The 27007-nt window shown below is 39.5% G+C and overlaps 1 long non-coding RNA gene across 1 annotated transcript; it reads right to left on the bottom strand.

Moving 5' to 3' along the window:
• Positions 1–908: 908 nt before the first annotated feature.
• Positions 909–18752, bottom strand: LOC311230281. The gene is made up of 3 exons (XR_014619791.1): positions 18627–18752; positions 15879–16024; positions 909–1009 (listed from the first exon to the last, which is right to left on the bottom strand). It is a non-coding gene; the product is annotated as an uncharacterized lncRNA (long non-coding RNA).
• Positions 18753–27007: the final 8255 nt, after the last annotated feature.

Here is a 27007-nt window from a genome sequence, read left to right as displayed (position 1 = left end):
ATATGTTTACCTTATTTTTTGCATTTACTTGTATTTAAATAAAAATTATTTAAGTATTGTGTGATTTTGTGTGAAGGGCGGACTAGCAAAGTAAGATTTGCATTGTACAGCAAACTGTCTGTTCTTGACTCTTTAAACTCGGGTACAAAATTTATTTCAGATTATTAATCTGATATTTAATAAACATTATTCGTTAATTTCCTATTAATACAATCCGTATGAATTAACCTCTTAAGCCGTAGCCATATTTTCAGAAAATCTGCCTAAAAGTACATACCCAAGTAAATGGAAGATTGCTCCACTTCTAAAAGGTCCATTTGCATGTTCCTGGTATCTAGTGACATAGATGGACCTCAGGGAATGTATTCCCAGTGGCAGAAATATTGTGTCTGTTACTAAGCTTGAGTAAATTGTAATGAACCAAAGGAGAATATACATTCTTTTCTAATTTTTTTTAATTCACTTTGAAGGTGAATAACACCATGCTAACATTGGCCAGACATGAAAAATGCAGGTGCTCATTCAGCACCTTCTTGAGATCAAGTATACAAAAATAAATAAAAAAGTAAATGAATAAAAGGAAGATGATTTACAGGTTTTTTTATAGATACAGTACCGATTGTGGAATATGAATATAGAATATCAGGCCTATAAATTACCTTATTATGGCCAAGTCATACATCTATGGATCGGGCCAATTCTCCTCTTTCCAATGGCAGAGTTCAATCTGGATTTAGTACCACCAGGCTTGTAGAAGTGAGGCAATCTTCCTTTTACTTGGGTATGTACTTTTAGGCTAATTTAGAGTCTGGCTTAAGAGGTTAAAGTCAACACTTATAAAGTCATAATGTTTACAGATTAAAGTCAACATTTCCATACTTGTTTCCATGCAGTCCAAACAGCTCTCCTCCTGGTCCAGCTGTGGCGGTTTCACGCAGTCAACCAAACAGACAGACAGTTCTCTCAAACCAAGGTGTGAGAGGCTAGGGGTGGTCATATTCAGACCAGTCTTGGGGGAAAGTAAGGAAAGAAATATCAGTACATTGTACATTCATCCTAACAAACAAAAGGTCTAACTTTTCAGTTGAAATTTATCAGGAACACAGAAAGCCAAGCAAGAACCATCAGTCCTTAACACTTTGAGCGCCACGCCGGGTTTTCCTTTTTACCGGCTGAATGCCACCATCGGCGCCAATGTTAACGTTAATATCGCCTAATCTATGTTTTAAATTATGGCTATGTGTCTAATCTGCCCATCGCATTATCAAAGACTATTTTCCAGTCAGTGCTGTCAAGGCAGATTGTTTTTTATCGCGGCATTTCCGTTTCAGAGCATTTAGAAAAGCACCCGTTTTCAGATAAAAAACAGCCCATTCTGGAGCATTCTATGAAAATCGCCTTTTACTGGAATATTCCACAACGTTGATATTCGTCGGCCTTTTTATGAATCGTTTTCAAATAAACGCTAGATGATCAATATTATACGTGCACGCAAGCACATTCGAGCCGCGCACGGATAATCGCCCCGTTGATTTCCTCTGACTTTTACAGTGAAACCGAAAGACATTTCACAAAACAGCTTATAACTTCATCAAACGTACTCTGATTATCCTAACACTGATAACATAGAGTCCTTACCTGACATCAGATGGTATCCAACTGGTATATTCCAATTCCTGATCACCATTCGAAAAAATCGATACGTGTATGGATCCAACGCGATACAGTAGAACTCCATGATCAGCGGGGCTCTGAGGTTCCAGAATGAACTGTGGTAACCCCGGCTGGATCAGTGGACTGGAAAATGTGGAGTACCGGATTTTTTTCATTGAGTCCATTCCAAAATCACTTATGTCATCTGGGAGACGACAGGGGGCGCTTTTTTCCACAATGATCGCCGGCGCCGCTCGGCTATACTCGGGTAGGCTTGGGTGATGCAATACGATTTCAGATCGCTAAAAAAAAAAAAAAAAAAAAAATCCGAGAAATCTCGTGAGTGGCTTTCAACCACCTATAAATAAACACGAGTATTCTCGTGTGTGGCACGGAAAGTGTTAACCAGCTATACAGGTAGCTATATTTTCCTAGGCTAACCAATTGGAAAGGAAGGAAAATCCTGACTGAAGATTTTCACAAGAACTGAAAAACACATGGGTGTAGACAGATGCACTGCTATAGTTCTGATCTATGAATATAAGCCTATGATATTGCATTTAATTGATGGCCAAAACATCTGATTGGTTATTGATGCAGGCAGCTGTTGTTTTTGTCTCCAAAGTGGTGTTTCCAGGGTCGCATTGGAAAAACTAATACCACGTCCTCGTCAGAAAGTACACTAAATTAAATGAAAATACAACTAAATGCAATATCCTGGCCATCTACAGAAGATTGAATAATAATTGTTTGGTAAACTGTAAATAATACAACTTTACCATGGACTCCTAAACCAAGCTAAACTAGGATAATGTATGTCAGATAAACAGATGAGAAACACTGCTAAGCTAATGTTAGTTCTGGATTTTGCTTAATTTTGCTTAATATCTGAGGCTGCCGCGGCTATGAAAACAATTGAAAGTTTGAAACCTCAATGCTTTAGTAGTTTAGTGGAAAAAAGGGTTCACTCACTGTCATTTATATGGATTATTATAAGGCAAGCCATTAATCCTTTGTTCTGTAAAATGACTGTTTGTTAGCAGGGCTCTACAGTGCGACCATATTGCTCGCATATGCCCCTAAAAATATGTGTGTGCGAACCTGAAAAATCAATTACTCGCACGGTGTGTGAGTGCAGATTACAGCATCAGTCGTTCTTTCTTTTCTCCGCTGAGAATCGTTAAAAAACTACAAGTCCCACATTGCACTCAAGCCAACGGTCCAATCACAGTAGAGTGACGTGACTGGTTTCATGGGAAAGAAAGGAAATGACCAATCGGAAGCTCTCATTTTGCTTGTTTACTTCCTGCATGTCGGCCATTGCGATATGCGAGCGTTTTCCGAGACACTAACTTATTATAGTCTTACCAATAGCAATAGATTTTAGAACACCTAGATTTAGCGATAGCAATAGTAATATAACGTTAATGCAACAAAACGAATGCCTTGCTTTGTTAATCATAACGTTGATGCAGTAGCGTATGTCGTTGTTTTGACTGTAACGGACATGATAACAACATAACACTGTGTACACATTCAAATTGCGATAATCGATTCTAACATTTTCAAATCGATGCAGTTCAATTTTCCCCTTAGGATCGATGCATTGTTACACCCCTACACCAAAGTAACTGGCCCACTGTGTATGTGTGTACAGCTAACTTGGCTAGCATTATCAACAGCAGAGATGGGCAATAGGGTCCAGCTTCAGCGCCGGACGGCCGGAGTGCAAGCGGTATGACGTAATTGGCAGAATCGAATGTCAATCAATGGTCTACCTGACACGCAAACTCATAAACAATGTTTCTGTACTGGAGGTGTACAGTATTTCAATAGGCAACCCTGAAAGGATTATTTTTCTAGAAGAGCAACACTAGCCAAAACATAGGCATTGTATGCATAAAATGGGCAAAAGCTAAAGTTACATGACTGTTACTTTTGTAGCAGTAGTTTGATTTGATAGTTTATTTGATAGGGACAGCACATGTTAATGAACATCAAGTACAAAATACAAAATGTAAACATGCAGGGTTGTAGCAAGAGCTAATTTACACCAGGAGACAGCAAAACTCTTTCAATAAATAAATAGCCTGCTTAGGGTAAAAGCATGATGACAATCAATGATAAAAACAACAATAAAAACAAGTTACATAAACTAAATCAGATAAAAAATTATCACAGTTCTGGTTTGCCTTAAGATGCAGTTTAAGATGGGCATTCTCTAATCACAACTGGTAGGCTATTCCAGTAGTTACCACCTTTAACAGAGAACACAGTTTTAGCAAAGGTAGTATACCGAAATGGCACCTTACAGTCCCCTCTACTGATGGCCCTGGTGGTAATGCCAGTGTCTCCTTTTTGTTCAATGTCACTGCCTTTCTTATTATGCCTAGTTGTTGGCTACAACTTTGCCACAGTAGGCATTAATCACTTAATAGTTCAAATGTCTGTGTCCCATTCCCGTTTGTACACGCAGATACACACACACGCACACAGTGGGCCAGTGACTTTGGTGGTATGTGCTATTGCACAGATGTGTGTCCCGTTCCCGTTTGCACATAAACTGTTACTTGAAATAGTTTCACTGTGCTCCTAAATATTTTTGGGTGCTCCTAAATTTATTTGTGTGCTCCTAAATGTTTTCATTTAGGAGCACATGTGCTCCTTGGGAAAAGGGTTAGCGTAGAGCCCTGCTGTGTGGAACTTGTTTCAGTAGCTTATTTATTTGTTTTTGATACTGTGAGGAATGCACTTTTTCAGTTTGTATACTTTGTTTACATAGAGACATATCTGACTGTCCGGTTTTACCTGCCAGTATTGAATTTGAATCCCAGGCATATGCAAAGATTTGCAACAGTTCTAGAGGCCTTTATTTTATTTTAGTGATGAACCTCACTATGGATATTGGCAAATGTTTACATTTTGCAATGTTATGTTTACAAGTTATTGACAGGATGTAAAATACTTTGTTTGGTTTATTTAATTCTTTTTGAGGTGTGCTGTCCTATAAATGCCAAGTAATAGTTGTTTCATGGACCAAGACCACAACAGTCTCCTCTCCTATAGTGTCAAATGTTTTATCTGCTGACAAAGCACAATACCTGTTGGTTTTTAGTTCACTCATTGTTCAGGGAAACACATTGTTAATGACATTGACGGATTGTGGATTTTGTGATTCAAATTATATTTATTTGGAAAAATAAATATAGTCACTTTATTTGAAGAGTCAAAACTGCTGTCTTGGCTTTGTTTTGCTTTTATCATGTCATGATAAATCTGGTTACCGTAATTTTCGCACTATAAGCCGCACCGGAATATAAACCGCAGCAGCTAAATTGAATGATGTGTACATATATAAGCTGCCCTGGACTATAAGCCGCAGGTGTTTTAATGTTTAATTACAGTCTTCCCACCAGCATTGGGACACAATACTGTCAGACAAATAACAAGAATTAACTCATTTACAAGTTGTATTAAGTTTAGCAAATAAGGGAACAGATAAATAAAATTTCAATGCAGTCAAAAAAGCAATATTTAGATTTTTACATTTTCGGGTTTGGTCACGTCGAGTCACATATAAGCCGCACCGTTATATAAGCCGCAGGATCGAAAAATGGGGGAAAAAGGCGCGGCTTATACTCTGAAGATTACGGTAGGTCAAAACTACAGGAATACAAATTTTTTCAATAATAATAATAATAATACAATAAATATATATATATATATTATCGGTATCGACCTTGGGGAGCAGAAAGTTATCGATATAAAAAAATCAATATCGTGCACCCCTAATAATAATACTAATAATAATATAAAACAGCCATGGATGGTCACCACAGATAATCCAATTTCAGTTGGATAACAGATTTCTACCACTACTGAACAAGCCCATCCGGATTATCTGTGGTGACTATCCATGGCTGTTCAGATCCTCCTCACCCCCACCCCACCTACTAGGGCTGCAACTAATGACTAATTTGGTAGTCGACTAATCTGTCAATTATTTTTTCGATTAGCCGACTAATCGAAAACCAATTATATAAACAAAAAAAAACAAAAAAAAGGGATATAATTTTTTTTTTAACTACCTATCTTTGTGAAAGTGGCTTCTCAGCTCTGGTCCAGCTGAAGACAGAGCAGAGGAACAGATTGGACATTGAGCATGACCTCAGAGTTGCTCGTCTACCATCACCCCAGACTTTGAGACTCTTGTCAGGACCAAACAACAACATCATAACATGATGATCCCATAGCAAATTAAAATAATGACTCATGAAACATTTGAATTTGGATCTTAAGCCACTTTAAATGAAAATGTATTTGAAGAACAATACAGCAATCACTCATAACAAGATAAATAAATTAAATAATACAAATTAAAGTGGAAGTGTACTTTAAATAACTAAAAAAATAATAATAAAAAGAAAAATAACTAGCAGCATCTGCCCCCAGCACCGCGGCTGATGGGGCTGTAACTTGGTCCAGGACCAGGAGGGTGACGTGGAACAGCTGTAAGGGGAGAGGGGGATGAGTCAGATCAGACAGACTTCTAGGTCTTTTGTTTGCTGTGTGTGAGAGGAGTCCGTGTGTGTATGTGTGTATGTGTGTGTGTCTTACTCTGATCGCTGTGTGAGTGAGAGGAGTGTGTGTACTGTGTAATTTGTGTGTGTGTCTTACTCTGATCGCTGTGTGAGTGAGAGGTGTGTACTGTGTAATTTGTGTATGTGTGTGTGTCTTACTCTGATCGCTGTGTGTGAGTGAGAGGAGTGCGAATGTGTGTGTGTCTTACTCTGATTGCTGTGTGTGAGAGAGAGGAGTGTGAATGTGTGTGTGTCTTACTCTGATCGCTGTGTGTGAGTGAGAGGAGTGTGTATGTGTGTGTGTCTTACTCTGATCGCTGTGTGTGAGTGAGAGGAGTGTGTATGTGTGTGTCTTACTCTGATCGCTGTGTGTGAGTGAGAGGAGTGCGTGTGTAATGTATTGTGTGTCTAGTCTGATCATCATCTCCTGCAGGGGAACAATGTTTTCAATGTCCAAAATTTGCTATGGGATCATCATGTTATGATGTTGTCTGGAACCCTGAGAAGCCACTCTCACAAAGATAGGTAGTGCACAAAAAAAAAAAAAAATTAAATGGATTTTTTTAATGACTAATCGACGCAACAATTTCTCGTCAACGATTTTTTATAATCGACATTGTCGATTATGTCGACTAATCGTTGCAGCCCTACCACCTACCCAACCCCCCCCCCCTCCACACCACCTACCAACCTCCTCCAATGTACAGTTTCTTCATCAAATGTATATACTCTCTTTTTTTAAATCTTTTTGTATCACAAACAGTACTGTATTTGTAAATCTGGTATGTCATAAATGTATAGATGAACAGACATATCTGTATGTCATATATGTTATGATGAATTGAAAATGGGGGACCCTGATGTAAACAAGACGAAAGTCTTTCTCTGGTCTGCATTCCCTTAACAATTGTTTGTATTGAGCTGTACTGTATTGTACCTAGGGATGGGTACCGATACGTACCGATACCGGTACCTGTGAATCGATACGGGTACTTTTTTCGGTACTTTAGTCTCTAAAAATTTTATCTACCTACCTCAGTTGTACACAAAATTAAAAACTTAATATTTAATAAATAAATAATGTATTATTATTACTTTATTATTATTTACATCTTACTGATGTAAAGCACTTTGAACTACAATGCCCTGTATGAAAGGTGCTATACAAATAGTTATTTTGTTATTTGATTTAGAACATATTATATATATATATATATATATATATATATATATATATATATATATATATATATATATATATATATATATATATATATATATACACACAGTCACACACATATCTTTAAATAAATGTTATGTTTATTTAAAAAATATGTTTATTTAACAAATTAACTAAAAAAGGTACACATCTATACATTTAAATACAAAATAAATAAAGGTATTGTATTTTACAAAATAACAAGTATAAAACAAGGGTAAACAAACCACTCTAGCAGCAATGAACTATTCTGCTGATAGTCAAATACACATCTATATATTTAAATAACAAATAAAAGAAAGTATTTTACAACTGATTAAACAAACAAACAATCTAGCAGCAATGAACTACTCTGCTGCTGATTGAGTATTCTAGCAGTTATTTTCGCTCCACCCCCGCTTTGGAGAAGACCCGCTCTGCGGTGTGTTTGGTCTTACATAACAGCCTGTGGCTTGTTTACCGACGTCACATCCGCTACTCTTCTGTCTACTCTTAGCCTACGGAGCGAACGTTATGTCCGACGATTAGCGAACGTTAGCTTAATAAAGTTACAAATATGTGAAACTATATGGAAGGAGTAAGCCGACCGCTAAAAAGAAGTCCCATGCGGCAGCGCGAGCACATAATAAAATAAAGGAGTGGAAGTTTGGAGATAGTAGCAGAGAGCAAGAGCAGAGGTGGAAAACTGAGCTACACTTTCTAACAACCTGCCCACTGTACCAAGAAAGATAGAGACATAACAACCTGCCCACTGTACCAAGATATCAGAGACAAGTATAGTCCCCATGAATTGCAAACACCCAAAGAGAGTTTGAAAACATGTATTGTGCCGTTGACATGAACACATTCGGGATGGGCCATGGATAAATCCGTGTTTCGAATCCAACGGTTGAGGACCAACCACATGTCCGTGGCAAGGTTGTTTTGGCTTTTATTCCATTTTAATAACCTACTCAATGTCACAGAGCGGCACTGCAGAAGTACCCTACTCTTTGAATTCGAAAAAGTGCATTACCGGCCAGATCCTCTTAGGGGCGCTATCTCGATAATGCAGTGTTCCCTGTGGCAGAAGTTGTCTTGTTTTTTCTGGATTTCCAATGTAGTTTTCTTCTAACCTGAAGCGATGCCTATAGCCTGTTACACAGATTACGTTTTGGATCGCAGATTTCACTATGCAGTAAAGGAATATATCATCAGCCAATGGACATATCGATCTACCAGATGGCGATCGATAACTGGGAAATGCTCTGGGGGATCCAACCGGCCCACGGTAAGATATTTTTCACGTAATTACACGCTGATCAGGGCTTGTTTTGATAGCCATCCACCCGGTCAACGAATGTGGCTACTGAGGCTAACACGGTTATTGGTAATCAATAATCAGAAACGACGTCCCCCGCTCCCCCCCTTCATGCATTCATGGTGGACCATCAATACCGATCATATGCAGTTTGAGTTTTAACTGTAGCTTCTGTATATCCGAAATGCCATTGGATTTAACGTTAGTAGCTTAGCGGCCTGTATCTCGCCTTCCAGGAAATATCCTAGCCAAAATCCCTTATATTCAAGATGCTATAAAATGAGAACATATTGATGAAAAAATTATTTCTTTACAACAGCACTTTACACCTAAGAAGTCTCAGTGGCATAGGCTACATTCTGCCTTAGAGCATTTCATTTTCCTGGGCTTTTGAAAGAACAGCTCCAGGGCTCTTTGGTGGGGAGTTCACTGGTAGGTTGATGCTGAGACGCATACAAGCAGCCAGAGGGTCTCCTCCCTGCAGTCTGTTCCTCAGGTCAGTCTTCATACAAGCAGCCAGAGGGTCTCCTCCCTGCAGTCTGTTCCTCAGGTCAGTCTTCATACAAGCAGCCAGAGGGTCTCCTCCCTGCAGTCTGTTCCTCAGGTCAGTCTTCATACAAGCAGCCAGAGGGTCTCCTCCCTGCAGTCTGTTCCTCGGGTCAGTCTTCATACAAGCAGCCAGAGGGTCTCCTCTTGCAGTCTGTTCCTCAGGTCAGTCTTCATACAAGCAGCCAGAGGGTCTCCTCCCTGCAGTCTGTTCCTCAGGTCAGTCTTCATACAAGCAGCCAGAGGGTCTCCTCCTGCAGTCTGTTCCTCAGGTCAGTCTTCATACAAGCAGCCAGAGGGTCTCCTCCCTGCAGTCTGTTCCTCAGGTCAGTCTTCATACAAGCAGCCAGAGGGTCTCCTCCCTGCAGTCTGTTCCTCAGGTCAGTCTTCATACAAGCAGCCAGAGGGTCTCCTCCCTGCAGTCTGTTCCTCAGGTCAGTCTTCATACAAGCAGCCAGAGGGTCTCCTCCCTGCAGTCTGTTCCTCAGGTCAGTCTTCATACAAGCAGCCAGAGGGTCTCCTCCCTGCAGTCTGTTCCTCAGGTCAGTCTTCATACAAGCAGCCAGAGGGTCTCCTCCCTGCAGTCTGTTCCTCAGGTCAGTCTTCATACAAGCAGCCAGAGGGTCTCCTCCCTGCAGTCTGTTCCTCAGGTCAGTCTTCATACAAGCAGCCAGAGGGTCTCCTCCCTGCAGTCTGTTCCTCAGGTCAGTCTTCATACAAGCAGCCAGAGGGTCTCCTCCCTGCAGTCTGTTCCTCAGGTCAGTCTTTTACATTAAGCACGCTGCCACAGCCGCTGAATGCATATAAGGGAAACACTGCAGTTGGATAACAGATTTCTACCACTACTGAACAAGCCCATCCGGATTATCTGTGGTGACCATCCATGGCTGTTCAGATCCTCCTCAGCCCCACCACGCCTTGAAAATGGGGGACCCTGATGTAAACAAGACGAACGTCTTTCTCTGGTCTGCAGCCCCTTAACAATTGTGTGTATTGAGCCGTACTGTATTGTACCCATTCTGCAATCTGTTAATAAAGTTTTCATTCATTCATTCATGGACTTCAAGCATTGTGAAGTGACTGGCGAGTAGCGGTACTGCGAGTTAAACTTTAAAAGACAACTTTAAACAAACGCAAAAAGGTGACGATATCAGCTCCGTTACATATAAACTTGCTGTAATGTCTAACTTGCTGTGCCTAATCTGATCACATCTGTATGATCCAAATACAGGACGGCATGTCGATTTTTAGTTGCTTTTTCTGAATAAAAATGAATGAAGCAAGCACTTTCTCCTCTGTCCCTGCTATCATGCTGTCAGAAAAACACACTATATTAAATAATAGAATGTTGTAGTAACACAAGCACTTTCTCCTCTGTCCCTGCCATCATGCTGTTAGAAAAACACACTATATTAAATAATAGAATGTTGTAGTAACACAAGCACTTTCTCCTCTGTCCCTGCCATCATGCTGTCAGAAAAAGCTTCACACACCAAAGGCATGGTATTATTATAATCACGCTGCCTGTTCTACATTTATTGTCCACTTGATGGCACAGTAGAGCAAATGAAACACCATCGAGCTTCAACCAGTATGAATATTACTAGTATGACATGTACCAAAATGTACACATCAAAATAAAACAAATAAAGAACTGGGAACTCATCCTACGGATTATTTAATTATTACCACTTCACTAATCTTGTCAGCGAAAATTATGACGAAAGATGTTAGTCAACAAAGGTATTTTTCATGACAACGAGACGTGATGTCATGTTATTAAAGAGCATGTGACGCTAACGTGACTAAATCACTATGTATCTGTGCAGTATCTGCACTTGTATATTTCTTATTTGATTTGTACCTATTGTAGGGCTGGGCGATATATCGAGTATACTCGATGTATCGCGGCTTGTTCTACATGAGATGTAGTATATTATTATATCGTGAACATCGAGTATATGTTGTCACGTTGCGGCTGAGATCAGACTTTAGCTTTAGGGCAGAGCGGTCCTCTCATTTCATTATAGACACAGACCAGCGCGGACCTTAAATTACATGCAATTGTAATTTCATTAGACAGACCAGCGCGGACCTTCAATGACATGCAATTTAATTGACGCAAGCATTGGGCTAACGTTAGCTGCTAACCAAGTTATCCCATGACTAGGCTAAGCTAACTAGCTAGCGTTAGCTGCTAACCCTGGAAAACGCTCAAAGCGGACTCCACAACACTAGTTCCATTCGTGAGGAAAGGGGGTGGGTTATATTCACAACGCTTGACAACAGAGGTTTAAACATAACTTCATATTTATTGGTTATTTGTTTCCTTATATCAGCATCCAGTTTCCATCTCTGTGTCTTAAACTCTTCCTGTTTACATTCGAGTGTGACGTCATCGCCTACGGCAGCTTAGACGCTCAAAACGCGAACCTAAAACAAAACCCGAGGGGGGGGGGGCTGGCTCTCTCGCGCGTTCTCGTTCTCGTTCTCGCCCCCTCTCTCTCTCTCTCTCTCTCTCTACATTCAATGATTTAAAGTAGCCAAACGTTACAGTATAAATACTAACTGGATAGTTGATGATATAAACATTTAATTTCATTATCTGAAATATTCTAAAATCATTAAGTCTGCTATAAGCCATTATCCCTATCCCAAATGGGGGACCCTGATGTAAACAAGACAAACGTCTTTCTCTGGTCTGCATCCCCTTAACAATTGTGTGTATTGAGCCGTACTGTATTGTACCCATTCTGCAATCTGTTAAATAAAGTTTTGATTCATTCATTCCCTTTGTGTGTGATTATTATTTTCTCACAGTAGTGTGTATATATATATATATATATATGTGTGTGTGTGTGTGTGTGTGTGTGTGTGTGTGTGTGTGTGCGTGTGTGCGTGTGTGCGTGTGTGCGTGTGTGTGTGTGTGTGCGTGTGTGTGTGCGTGTGTGCGTGTGTGTGTGTGTGTGTGTGTATGTGTGTGTGTGTGTTTGGCTAAAGTGGATAGAAACACAGTACTGTGCAAAAGTCTTAGGCACCCAATAGTTTTTATATAAATTGTCTTAGATGTAAATAAAAAAAATTTTATTAGTGTGTCAGTAGACTACTCTTAGTACATTTTCATTTAATTATTTTTTTAAAGCATCTTCATGGTTTAATAATGCAAACATATGTTGCAGGGACTTATTATAATCATCATATTGGCGTGACTGTATGCAGCAAAGGGTTAAATCAGCATTTTTAAGTGCTTTAGAGGAAATGTCAAAATATCGCGATATATATCGTGTATCGTGATATGGCCAAAAGAATATCGCGATATCATTTAGAGGCCGTATCGCCCAGCCCTAACCTATTGTACTTTAATTATTTAAATCCTCTCTCTTAAAACATACTGGGTTATCACTTAACCCAATTCGTTTTTTTAAATATTGAAAATAGAATGAAGTTGCCATATTTCAGGTTCCAAATCAGACATAATCCTCAGTGGGACTTTTAATTATGTGTCTTTATGAATGTATTGATTTTATTTATCCTATGGTATTTGTTAAACATTGAGTCTCAGAATAAAAATGAAATCAAAGAGACTAGTGCTCAAGTTTAACGTGGGAAACAAGAATCAATTGACCATCAGTTAGCTGTCATCAGCTAAATACAGTCATACTGTATTTGCAAATCTGATATGTCATAAATGTATAGATGTAGCAGTACTGTCTATCTGTATGTCATGTATGTCATATATGTTATGATGAATTGAAAATGGGGGACCCTGATGTAAACAAGACGAAAGTCTTTCTCTGGTCTGCATCCCCTTAACAATTGTATGTATTGAGCTGTACTGTATTGTACCCATTCTGCAATCTGTTAATAAACTTATCAATCAATCAATCAATAGCTGGTGACTGAAACTGGGACTCTAGGTGTGAAAGAAAGGACTCTACGCTGGTGTTTCTCCAGACCTCTCCTGGCAGAGCCTGAGGTGTGGCCAGACAATAACAACCCCTTCAACTCCCATTCAATTCTAACCCACACATCTGAGAAATGTGCATTACCAAGCAGGGCTCTTTTACCTAGAGGTAGCTGTTTACAACATTACAGATACTTCTAAAAGTGAATCTGCTACAAGGTTGTTATTAAAATCTGGTCAACGTTAGGTAAAATACTGGGCAGTTGCCTGCAATGCCATTGTGGTGGTATCTGACTGTCGTTGTACAAATACACTTACATTTAATGAAGACAAATAAACAACAGACATTCAGGCATGTTTGTACTTTCATTATTTAAATCCTTTCTCTCTTAAAACATACTGGGTTATCACTTAACCCAATTATTTTATTTTTTTAAATATTGAAAATAGAATGAAGTTGCCATATTTCAGGTTCCAAATCAGACATAATCCTCAGTGGGACTTCTAATTGTGTCTTTATGAATGTATTGATTTTATTTATTCCATGGTATTTGTTAAACATTGAGTCTCTAATCTGCCCGTCGCTTATCAAAGAATCCTTTTCCAGTCAGTGCTGTCAAGGCAGATTGGTTTTTTATCGCTTCATTTCCGTTTGAGAGCATTTTGAGAAGCACCCGTTTTGAGGTAAAAAAACAGCCCATTGTGGGCCATTCAGTGATAATCGTCTTTTATTGGAATATTCCAGAACGTTGATATTTGTCGGCCTATTTATGAATAGTTTTCAAATAAACGCTAGATGATCAATATTATACGTACACGCACGCCCATTCGAGCCGCGCGCTGATAATAGCCTTGTTCATTTCCTCATGGTTTTTTCAGTAAAACCGATAGAGCACATTTCACAAAACAGCTTATATCTTCATCAAAATGAGTCTGATTATCCTAACACTGATAACATAGATTCCTTACCTGACATCAGATGGTATCCAACTGGTATATTCCAATTTCTGATCACCATTCGAAAAAATCGATAAGTGTATAGATCTAACGTGCATACAGTAGAATTCAAGATCCGCGGCGCTCAGAGGATCCATAATGAACTGTGGTAACCCCGGCTGCATCAGTGGACTGGAAAATGTGGAGTACAGGATTTTTTTCCCCATCCATTTTCATTGAGTCCATTCCAAAATCCCTTATGTCATCTGGGAGACGATAGGGGGCGCTTTTTTCCACATCTGATCGCCGGCGGCTCTCGGGTAGACTAGGGTAGGCTCGCGTGATGCAATATGATTTCAGATCGCTAAAAAAAAAAAAATCCGAGAAATCTCGTGAGTGGCTTTCAGCGTAATATTAATAATTCCGAGAAAACTCGTGAGTGGCATAGAAAGTGTTAACGTGGGAAACAAGAATCAACATTGACCATCAGTTAGCTGGTGACTGAAACTGGGACTCTAGGTGTGAAAGAAAGGACTCTACTCTGGTGTTTCTCCAGACCTCTCTGGGCAGAGCCTGAGGTGTGGCCAGACAATAACAACTAGATGGCAGGCCGAGTGTGTCTAAAGTGAACTTGATTGATCTGCGTTGAGAGACTACACAATTCTTTGTGTGTGATATCTAGTTATTATGTTGAGTCAAAATACGTTTGTTGGGCAGCCGTTTTGTGGTCAACGTTGTTCGTAATCTTACATTTGAATTAAATGTTTGCTCATGCATATATTTGGACACCTCTAGCTGATAAACCAATCAGGATACAGAAACGGGAATTAAGGACCCCAACATTGTCAACAACGGAGAATGGATCTGACTGGAACGCTATGTCTGGATTATACATTGCAACATGAGACAGTAAATACTATTCTAATAAAAGGTTCAAAACTATGTTCAACTTGTGTATCGTTTTGTTACTATAAGATTGTATTTCGCACTGTATTAAGCCATACCGACGTCACAGATGAGCTTGCTAGCCATTAGATGGTAAACGTAATATTAACGTTAGATCTATCCGACCACAATTTGATTCCAAGTTTTTACATACCTCACTTTGTTGGTCTCTCACGAAAGTCTCTCTGGTCTGCATCCCCTTAACAATTGTGTGTATTGAGCTGTACTGTATTGTACCAATTCTGCAATCTGTTAATAAAGTTTTCAATCAATCAATCTCGCTTTTGTCTTTCTGATGGGTATATATTGCAATGAATGATACTGTAAATGTTATTATTTGCTCTTTGAAGAGAAAATATGTACCGTTAGATATTTATTTGTTTGGTATAGAAGTATGGGCACCTGTTCAGACAGGTGTAACTGGGCTTACTAAATTCTCAAGTTGTGTAAAAAAAATTAAAAATAAACAAAGTTTTGAATTTGTTGAGGTCCAAGTCTGGGGGAGGGGGGGGGTCTGGCCTTGAGGTTTTATTTGTTTATATTAATTTTTATTTCTTTCAGGGGGGGGGGGGTTAATTTGTATCTATTTTTCTTTAACTCTGGGTGAAGGGGGGGGGGGGGGGCAGTTGGCAGCATTTCTTTTTGTATTGATGTTGAATTGTTGAACTGATGCTGTAAAACTGATAAAAAAAAAGAAATACCAATAAACAGTGTTAAAAAATAAATAAAAAAAACACGACGACAGGCAGGAAAATAAGACAGGTATTAAATGTAAACCCAGTAGGTAAAATTCACCTGCAGGTGACTTGCTTAATCCTCCCTGTGTCCGTCTCTCTCCACTGGTGAGCGTTGTGGGGCTGTGTGTGATGGAGCAGGTGAGCTGGTGGAGTGATGACTGATGTGGAGGTTTCCAGGGGTTAAGAGCTGGCTTCCCCTGGCTCCTGTGGGATTGATTCAATAACAGGTAGGGGTTATTAAGTCAAACGGATTAATACAATGGTGAGTGAGAAATCTTCTTAGGGACCTGCACTGGCTCCCCATTGCTGCACGAATCCACTTCAAGGCCCTCGACCTGGCATACCGTGCGGCAAAGGGAACGGCTCCCGCCTACCTCCGGTCAATGGTCTCTAACTACACACCCTCAAGACCCCTACGCTCTGCATCTTCTGGCCGCCTCAGACCTACTCCAATCAGAGCTCCGGGAGGGTCATCAAAGAGAAGTCGCCCATTCTCAGTCCTTGCCCCACAATGGTGGAATGAACTACCCACCCCAGTTAGGACAGCCGAAACCCGTCCAATCTTTCGCCGTCGACTAAAGACGCACTTCTTCAACCATTATCTGAAAAAATATATATAATAAATAAAATACAAAAATCTAATCCCAACTAACCTTACGGTCATGCACTTGTCCTAATAAACTAACCTACACTGTAGCACTCAACACTTTGATGAACATTGTTACTCAGCTGATAAGAGTTGTACCCTTCCTGATGACTTGTCGTACAGACCTTGTAAGTCGCTTTGGATAAAAGCGTCAGGTAATGACTAAATGTAAAGCAATACTACATGAGGATCAAAGGAAATCCAACCACAAGGCTGTCTACTTTTCAACCAAAGAAATTGACATTCCCTAATAGATAGTGTGTACGTAAATGAAAATGTATGTGTCTGATAAAGAGATAGGTATATATTAGGGATGTCCGATATTATCGGCCGACCGATATTATCGGCCGATATCGGCAGTAAAATGTGATATCGGAAAATATCGGTATAAAAAGAAAAAAAAACAATATATATATATTTTTTTTTTACATTTATTTAACCTTTATTTACCCAGGCAAGCAAGTAAGAACCAACTCTTATTTTATTTATTGTCAAAAGTATGCATGTGGGTTTAATTCAACAACAAGAGATATGTAATGTTAATTTTTACTTTTTTAATGATCATATTTTGCACAGATAATGCTTACATTTAGAAAGCCTTTTGAATGCATCCAGTGAAATTATTAGTTACCTGAAATTATTCCGTTTTTTTGGGGGGAAACCCTGCATATATCGGTATCGGTTGATATCGGTATTGGAAATTAAGAGTTGGACAATATCGTTCGGAATAGGTAAAAAAGCCAATATCGAGCATCCCTAGTATATATAGATGAAAAGGCATGTGTCTGATTCAAGTACATTCAAGGGTACTACGACTATGCTTGCACCTCATGGTACCAAAGCACCTCAAAGGCGCTAATAACAAAATTACAAACATCTCAAAACAAACTGGTCAGACTACTGCTTGACCTTACTCCTAGAACCCACCTCACCCCTGCCCACTTTGACAACCTAGGATGGCTTAGAGTAGACGACAGAGTACAGCAACTTGCAATGGGCCTGGTCTACAAGATACACTACACGACCAAGGTACCCATGTACATGTCAAAATACTTCCCAAAGGTCAGTGAATACCACGACCACAACACCAGAGGGAGCTCCACAAATCATGTTAAACCCAGATTTGGCTCAAACAAGGGACTAAACACGTTTTGCAATTATGCCACATCAATGTGGAACGCCCTACCCACAGCTGTAAAGGAATGCGAATCACTACCCACTTTCAAAACCACTCTCAAGGAACACCTACGGGAGACTGCAATTCGAAACTGGCCCCTGTAAATGTCCTATACCCAACCCCCTCCAATGTACAGTAATTTACACAGTATGGTTGTCAATATTCCAATGTACAGTTTTGCTTGTTTGTACAGTGTCCCCCCCCCCCCCCAACCCCCTCCAATGTAAATTACCTAGTATGGTTGTCAATATCCCAATGTACAGTTTTGCATGTACAGTGTTTTCTTCCCCCCCCCCCCCCCCCCCACACAACCCCACCCAACCTCCCCCAATGTACGGTTTTTACGTCAAATGTATATACTCCCTTTTCTGGACTCTTGTTGTATCACAAACGGTACTGTGTTTGCGAATCTGGTATGTCATAAATGTATAGATGTAGCAGTACTGTCTATCTGTATGTCATGTATGTCATATATGTTACGATGAATTGAAAATGGGGGACCCTGATGTAAACAAGACGAAAGTCTTTCTCTGGTCTGCATCCCCTTAACAATTGTGTGTATTGAGCTGTACTGTATTGTACCCATTCTGCAATCTGTTAATAAAGTTTTCAATCAATAAATCAATCAATCAATCAATCAATGATAGGGATATATTATTAAAAGATTGTATAATTGGCTGAAATTAACATAGATAATGTATGTAAAAGCTAAAGAGTATATTATGCTGTATTGTATTATGAATTAATTATGAGTAGGTATTATTGTATTGTATTATGAATTCATAAGGGGTATATATTGTTGTATTGTATTATGAATTTGATAGGGTTTTTATTGTTGTTTTAATTGTCTGTATGACATGTGAATGTTGTGAGTGTATAAGTCTGTAACTGTATTTTACGTGTTATGGACCCCAGGAAGAATAGCCCCAGCACTGCTGTGGCTAATGGGGATCCAAATAAACTTAAACTTACTGTCCACCTACCGGCAGCGGTCTCCGTAGGCGCACACTCCTCTCTGGTAGTACTTGCAGATGGTGGACGGCTTGCTGTTGGCCAGGTCATGAGAGAACATGCACCCGTTCCCCTTCCGACACACGCCGTGGATGAAGTACCTATCGGAACCACACGGATGATCTCGTCAATGGGGAAATTGCTTTTCTTATGATTTTATATATAATAATAATAAACTTTATTTGTATAGCACTTTTCATACAGAAGTTGCAGTTCAAAGTGCTTCACAACAGTAAAAAATACAGGCATAGAGTATAAAAAAAAGATAGAGAGGTAGCAAGGTAAGGTAAATCACAGTGTTTCACATTAGGATCTAGCATCCCAATAGGCCTTTCTGTTTACAGTTTCATTCAGTAATGCAAATAATAAAAATAGAATAGACAGAGTAAAAACAAAGTGCGGTTGGATTCAGTTTAAAAATAGGCTAAAAATTATAAAATAGAACGGACATACAACAGGGTATTTAACATACAACAGATCAGTGCATCAGTAAGAAGTAAAAAGTGTGATAAAATAGTTCAATTTTGAATTACAACAGAGCAGTCCTTAAAATTACAGTGCATAGAACCAACACATGAATTTGATAGGAAGTGTAGGTAGGGTAAGAATAGTGCAGGTAAAGTACAATTTGTGTCAGGATATCCCTGATGTTTCATTTAAATGCCTGAGCAAAGAGATCGGTTTTAAGCTGTCTTTTGAAGATGTCTAGTGCAGGGAGGGGCATGCGGCCCTCACCGACGCTCCATGCGGCCCCAGGCCAATATCAGAATATTGATCAATTATTATTGTTTTCAGCTGTTAAATACACGCAACTTTCCATGGTCGCGATAAATTATTTCCTTGAAATAAACATGAAACGTGGTCGCAAATCTTCTATATATCTATTTTCCATGCTTGGATATCATGCACACGCACTAACAACCAATCAGGAATAGAGCTACGTTACGTGATGACGCGCTCACGCACCACAGCAGTCCATGTGCTACCGTTTTGTTTTGTTATCATTCTGAGGAGATTAGCTTAATTAGGAAAATGAACGGAAATTCGAGCGACAGCGAAGGAGACGACAACCCTACGGCCAGCGCAAGCTCAAATGTAGAAGAAATTGTAAATAAGAAAGGTGTTTCAACATCGGCAGTATGGACACATTTTGGGTTTCTAAAGTCGGACAAGAATCAGAGCAGCGTTCGTTGCAAAATGTGTCGAAGACCGGTGCTAACCAAAACGGGTAACACGACAAACATGTTCCATCACCTGAAACAGTATCACCCGTTAGAGTTCACTGAACGCAAGCGAATTCAGTCGGAAAGGAGTGGTGGCGTCAGCCGACAGCCAAGAACCAGTGAAGCTCGTGCTACAACTGCAATTAAGTAGCTCCGTAGCGGCCCAGCAACAAACGCTAGTGTCTGCTTTTACAATCTTTTACGACAAAGAAACATTCAGACAGTGTTGGATCTAACAACATGGATTTATATGGACACATTCATGGAGAATTCAAGCCGGGACCACAAAGCTTCTCAAAGGGTTGGCTCGACACGCGACGGCTCTCCAACTCGTAGTGACGTTGAGTTCTACTTCGTTCTACCGCAGCAAAAAAGTTTGTCTATTAATAGCCCGCCGGGCATAAGAAGTTAATTAAACTTGTAAGAAATTATTATTTCATGTGTATCGATAATTATCGATATCGAGTGATATGAAAATTATTTTATCGTGATAACGTTTTTGGCCATATCGCCCAGCCCTAAGATGCGTCCCGACCTTGTGTGTGTTTCCCCACACACATGAAATGAAACGTTATTTCATCTGATGCAGATCGCATGCACAAACATTGAAGTTGACATTCCTTCTATTGTGCGCCAACAGGAGAGACCACAAGTGTCTCATTAAAGACAGAACCATTATTGACCCACTGTGGGGGAGGGTGAATGTCATGCCAGTTTGATAAAGGGAGGCATGTAGAATTGCACAAAAAGGAATTCATTATTCTGATGAGTATTGCACTTGGCTACTTGTTTACTTTTGTAGTGTTCAGATAACACTAATAACACTGAAATGCATGTTATGGATATGAAGCACTCAGGAATGTTTTGTTTAGTAGCAGGATAAAAGTTTATACATTTAACAAAATCATTTATTATTGCACTTTTGATTTACTGTTGTAGTGAAATGCAGCAGGAATGCTGCTTTGTGTTTGTTGAGCAGTGGGCTTTAAGTTCATACATTTATTTTAATAGAAGCCTTAATTATAATTTGTAATTTTTGTATATATTTGGGTTATAGCAATACTTTCAAATTCAGATGTATTTATAAATTCATAAAGTTGAAATTAAGCATTACTAAATGCATTTGAAATGGAATAAAAACAAAGTTACAACAAATTATAATTGTTTATATGCCTTATTTATCACATCTGTGACTATTATGGGCTATTTGAGTGATGGGGTACTACTGGCGGGACTGCCGATAAACAATGCGGCCCCCCAGATTGAGTGTGGACATTTAGTGGCTCTCACCATATACAAAGTTGCCCACCCCCTGGTCTAGTGAGTTGGCTTCCCTGATGTTTTGGGGTAGTTTGTTCCATAGTTTTGGGGCATAGTTGATAAAGGCTGCATTACCAATCCTCTTTTGACTGTTTCTGGGAGCCTCTAGTAGTCCAGCAGCTGATGATCGCAGTGTTCTTGCTGGCCTGTAATTCATTAGAGTGTTGGCGATGTAGCTAGGTCCCTGTCCATTTAGAGCTTTGTATGTAAGGAGAAGGACCTTAAAGTCAATTCTAAATGTTACAGGAAACCAGTGTAAAGCAGCTAAGACTGGACTAATGTGCTCTCTCCTTTTGGTTCTAGTAAGCAGTCGGGCTGCAGAGTTTTGGATTAGCTGAAGCCTCTCTGTGGTTTTCTTAGGGAGACCTGTAAAAAGTGCATTACAGTATCTAACCGGCTAGATATGAATGCATGAATTAGCTTCTCAGCATCGTTTTGATTAATAAATGGTCGTACTTTTGCTATATTTCTGAGATGGAAGAACGATGTTTTGGTCACTTTGTTAATATGAAGTTCAGTTCTGAATCTATGATAACCCCGAGACTTGTGACCTCAGATTTGATCCAAGGGGTTAGTCCTCCCAGGTTCTATATAAGGGAGAAACATAGAACATCGGCCTCCAAAGAGTTGCTGAATTGTTTCCCCTCACTAGTTGTTTGCAGTCCGTGCACCTAGGTTGAAGGACGAAGTCGTGACAGGCGGTTTGTTTCTCTTAGTTTATATTCTTTGTACCTCCGATTGTTCTCAATGTAATCTCCATGCATAATAATGGTGTGAGAATTTAATTACAGTAGGAATTCATAAACGTTATACCTATGCATGATGTACCCCCCGGACTTCCCCATGGGGATAATAATAATAATAATAATAATAATAATAATAATAATAATAATAATAATAATAATAATAATAATAATAATAATAATAATAGTATAGCACCTTTCATTGATTGATTGAAAACTGTATTAACAGATTGCAGAATGGGTACAATACAGTACAGCTCAATACATACAATTGTTAAGGGGATGCAGACCAGAGAAAGACGTTTGTCTTGTTTACATCAGGGTCCCCCATTTTCAATTCATCATAACATATATGACATACATGACATACAGATAGACAGTACTGCTCAAATCAAATGAAGTCAAATGACAGAACAAAGCAGCGTGCCTTGCTCTGAATTGTAGGAAAAGGTCAAACATAGTAAGCATGCATGAAAAACTGGCATGGTTAATGGTAGAACAAAGACTAAATGTAAATATCATAATGTTTTTTAGAAATATATATAAGAACAAAAAACCTGCTTGTCTATATGATACAATTCACAATCAACAGACACAGTTACTCTACCAGGCATGTGTCAATGGAAAGATGTACTGTAAAGATGCCAAGAACAAATGCAATGAAAATGACTGCATGGAATTCCTTACCACCTGCACTAACTAGGGTTGAAGACAAACAGACATTTAAAAAACACCTTAACAATTTCTATGCCACTCACGAGTTTTCTCGGAATTATTAATATTACGTTGAAAGCCACTCACGAGATTTCTCTGATTTTTTTTTTTTTTTCGATCTGAAATCATATTGCATCACGCGAGCCTACCCTAGTCTACCCGAGAGCCGCCGGCGATCAGATGTGGAAAAAAGCGCCCCCTATCGTCTCCCAGATGACATAAGGGACTTTGGAATGGACTCAATGAAAATGGATGGGAAAGAAAATCCTGTACTCCACATTTTCCAGTCCACTGATGCAGCCGGGGTTACCACAGTTCATTATGGATCCTCTGAGCGCCGCGGATCATGAATTCTACTGTATGCACGTTAGATCTATACACTTATCGATTTTTTCGAATGGTGATCAGGAATTGGAATATACCAGTTGGATACCATCTGATGTCAGGTAAGGAATCTATGTTATCAGTGTTAGGATAATCAGACTTGTTTTGATGAAGATATAAGCTGTTTTGTTAAATGTCCTCTATCGGTTTCACTGTAAAAATCCATGAGGAAATGAACAAGGCTATTATCAGCGTGCGGCTCGAATGGGCGTGCGTGTACGTATAATATTGATCATCTAGCGTTTATTTGAAAACGATTCATAAATAGGCCGACAAATATCAACGTTCTGGAATATTCCAGTAAAAGACGATTATTACAGAATGGCCCAGAATGGGCTGTTTTTTACCTCAAAACGGGTGCTTTTCAAAATGCTCTCAAACGGAAATGAAGCGATGAAAAACCAATCTGCCTTGACAGCACTGACTGGAAAAGGATTCTTTGATAAGCGACGGGCAGATTAGACACATAGCCATAATTTAAAACATAGATTAGGCGATATTAAGGTTAACATTGGCGCCGATGGTGGCATTCAAGCGCTAACTCTGGCGCCACCTGGTGGCACTGAAAGTGTTCAAAATCATATAAGAAAGAGTGGTACTGTCAGTTAAGTAAACATAGTGGGTGATTGAAAAGATGGGTATGTGTGATTGTTGAACTTAGATTTTTAATATATTTGTATATTGTATTGAGATGTATTGTTGTACTTTAAGTGAACATATATGCCTTGAAACATGATTGAGTAGATGGGTATGTGTGATTGATGAACTTAGATATTTTATTATATAATATTTGTATGTGTTATTGAGGTGTATTGTATTGTTTTATTGTATTGTATTAATTGTATTGCATTGATTTTATTGTATTGTATTGATTTGTGTGGACCCCAGTAATAGTAGCCTATGCCTGTGGCAATGGCTAATGGGGATCCGAATAAACTAAACTAAACTAAACTGCTACATCTATACATTTATGACGTACCAGATTTGCAAATACAGTACTGTTTGTGATACAAAAAGAGTCCAGAAAAGAGAGTATATACATTTGACGTAGAAACTGTACATTGGAGGAGGTTGGGTAGGTGGGGGGGGGGGGGACTGTACATTGGAGGTGGTTGGGTGGGTGGGGGAGGTTGGGTAGGAGGGGTGGGTGGGTGGGGGACACTGTACAACTGTACAAGCAAAACTGTACATTGGAATATTGACAAGACCATACTTGGTAATTTACTGTACATTGGAGGGGGTTGTGTTAGGACATTTACAGGGGCCAGTTTAGAATTGCAGTCTCCAGCGACTGCAGCTCAAAGTGCTTCACAACAGAGAAAAGACAGGCATAAAATGAACACATGCAGACATAAAATCAACATGTTTCACATTAGGATCTAACATCCCAACAGGCCATCATGTTTATGGTTTGATTCAGTTTTAGATAGACAATAATAAAAAGAGTAAGATAAAATAGACAGTAAAATAGTGCAGGATCAATAAAATTATATCCTCATGTACTCACTCACACAGTCAAACACACACCAACAGGTAAAGGACCACGATGAAAAGAAGCTCTTGGGCTTTACTGTGTCCAACAATATGATACCTCCTGGTGAGGCTGCATATATCCATTATCTATGTATGTAACATATTTTATAGTCAGTAAATAATTTAAATTCCATTCAATTTGCCACCCCATCTAAGAGAAATATGTAAATGGCCGAGTAAATTAATAGCTTGTAACCAACAACTGTAGTTATCTGATACTATCAGAAATTAAGCAGGAGCATTTGAAAGAAGCACATTAACCACATTGTGGTGAAATAACTCTACAACAAAGGTCCATAATGACAGATCTCCGGATGGTCTGGCTGCACGACGTCGACATGCACTGGAACCAACATCTGACAAGAAATTATTCTACATCAAGGATCACAAATATCATTTTTTCCTATATGATCTGTATAACTATGTAATTTTGTGCCTTCTGAAACACCCGTCATATGGTTAGGTAGACTGATAATAAATGTGCTGTGGACACTGACCAGAGTAGCAGGCTAGCTAGCAGCTAACCACCAGCTAACCTTAGCATTTAGCTGCGCTGTCGCTTATTCTACACAGAAATACCCCGACAAACACACGACAGGCAGGAAAATACATTTAAACTGCAGGAAAACGACAGGAATTAAATGTAAACCCAGTAGGTAAAATTCACCTGCAGGTGACTTGCTTAATCCTCCCTGTGTCCGTCTCTCTCCACTGGTGAGCGTTGTGGGGCTGTGTGTGATGGAGCAGGTGAGCTGGTGGAGTGATGACTGATGTGGAGGTTTCCAGGGGTTAAGAGCTGGCTTCCCCTGGCTCCTGTGGGATTTATTCAATAACAGGTAGGGGTTATTAAGTCAAACGGATTAATACAATGGTGAGTGAGAAATGTATCTCCACTATAGTGATAAAACACAGTGTTCTCTGATTCAAAGGGGTCTTACGGTGAAAGGAGAGGAATGCATGTACTGACGGTCTCCATAATCAAATACAGACATCATTGTTGATTGCACATTGGGCTTCCAAAAGTGAAAATAAACTATTTGATGTATGGTGTACAGCCTGTTCTACTGCTATGGTGCAATGCTTTATATTGGCCACTAGATGGGAGTAGAGACTGCTGTAAATTATATTTAACTTCAAGACTGTAAATTGCAGTTGAAAAACAGTAATAAATCGCAAAACACTGCAATATGTGGCTGAAAGGGGCACGTCACCAGAAAAGAATGCCGATTTATTTTGGACGTAATCACACACATCCAAAATATCGAAATAGTTTCGCATTTCATTAGTTTGACAGTTATTGAGTAAATACATTTGAATATGGTCACCAGTGATGTCATCGGGGACATTGAATACTTTTTTTTGTATCCACTTTTTCTCCTCCTATTTTTCTGTATTTTTCTCCCATCCCAATTTAGTTGTTATGCCAATTCCCCCCTCCCCTTCCTGGTCGTTGCGTGCATGTGCCCCCCACTGGTCGGTCTAGGGAGCCCTGAAGTCTATCAGATGCTTCCTCCGAGACGTAGGAGACAGCCAGCAGCCTCTTTCCACCTGGCAGCGAGGACTCTCATTGGTGAGGTGTAACGCGTGGGAGGTAGGGTTGGGCACCGAAAACCGGTTCTAATAGGAACCGGTTCCTAACTTCCGGTTCTGGAACCGGAAGTAGCATATTTGAATTTCGATTCTAAATTTCGTTTTTTTTTTTTACTTTAATACCCTAGTTACAGTACAGCAACCAAATTAAACTGTATCAAGTCAACTGAAAATGTGAATAGTATGATTTTCTTTTTGAAAAAAAATATTTAAAATCTCCTTCGAAATAAGCTGTGACCTGTTTTGACCTGCACCTCAAAGAATCGGAATCGAGAATCGTTTGGAACAGGAATCGATATGGAGAATCGGAATCGGAACCGGAATCGTTCAAATCCAAACGATGCCCAACCCTAGTGGGAGGTCACACTACCTTCACCATTTCCCTCCCTCGCTGTGCAGGCGCCCTGACCGACCTGTAGGAGTCGCTGTTTACAATGACCAGAATACCACCCACCGGCTTCCCTCCCACTGACTCTGCCAATTGTGTCAGTATGACGACCGACCAAGCCGGAGGCACCACCGACAGCCGGATTCGATACGAGTGTCTCTGCGGTGGTAGACAGACGCTTAGTCCGCTGTGCTACCCGGCCGCCACAGGACATTGAATACTTGTGTTAATTACAGCTCAATGATACTATAAGGTACCAGTCCCTATAAGACAAGGTATTGCTATTTTTCCATCTACATATCATTTCATTGTATGATTCACTGTAATTAACACAAGGATTCAATGTTGCTGATGACATCACTTCAAGTTTCAAGTTTCTTTAATAGTTGTCATACAGAAGTACAGAATACTTTTATACAAAATGCTTCTTACTGTTACGCTCCAGAGACTGTGCAAGA

The sequence above is a fragment of the Notolepis coatsorum genome (assembly GCF_963971535.1).
Source record: "Notolepis coatsorum genome assembly, chromosome: 6".
Lineage (NCBI taxonomy): Eukaryota > Metazoa > Chordata > Actinopteri > Aulopiformes > Paralepididae > Notolepis > Notolepis coatsorum.
The sequence above is the reverse complement of the archived record's forward strand: the minus strand, read 5'-3'. Positions and strand labels throughout refer to the sequence as shown.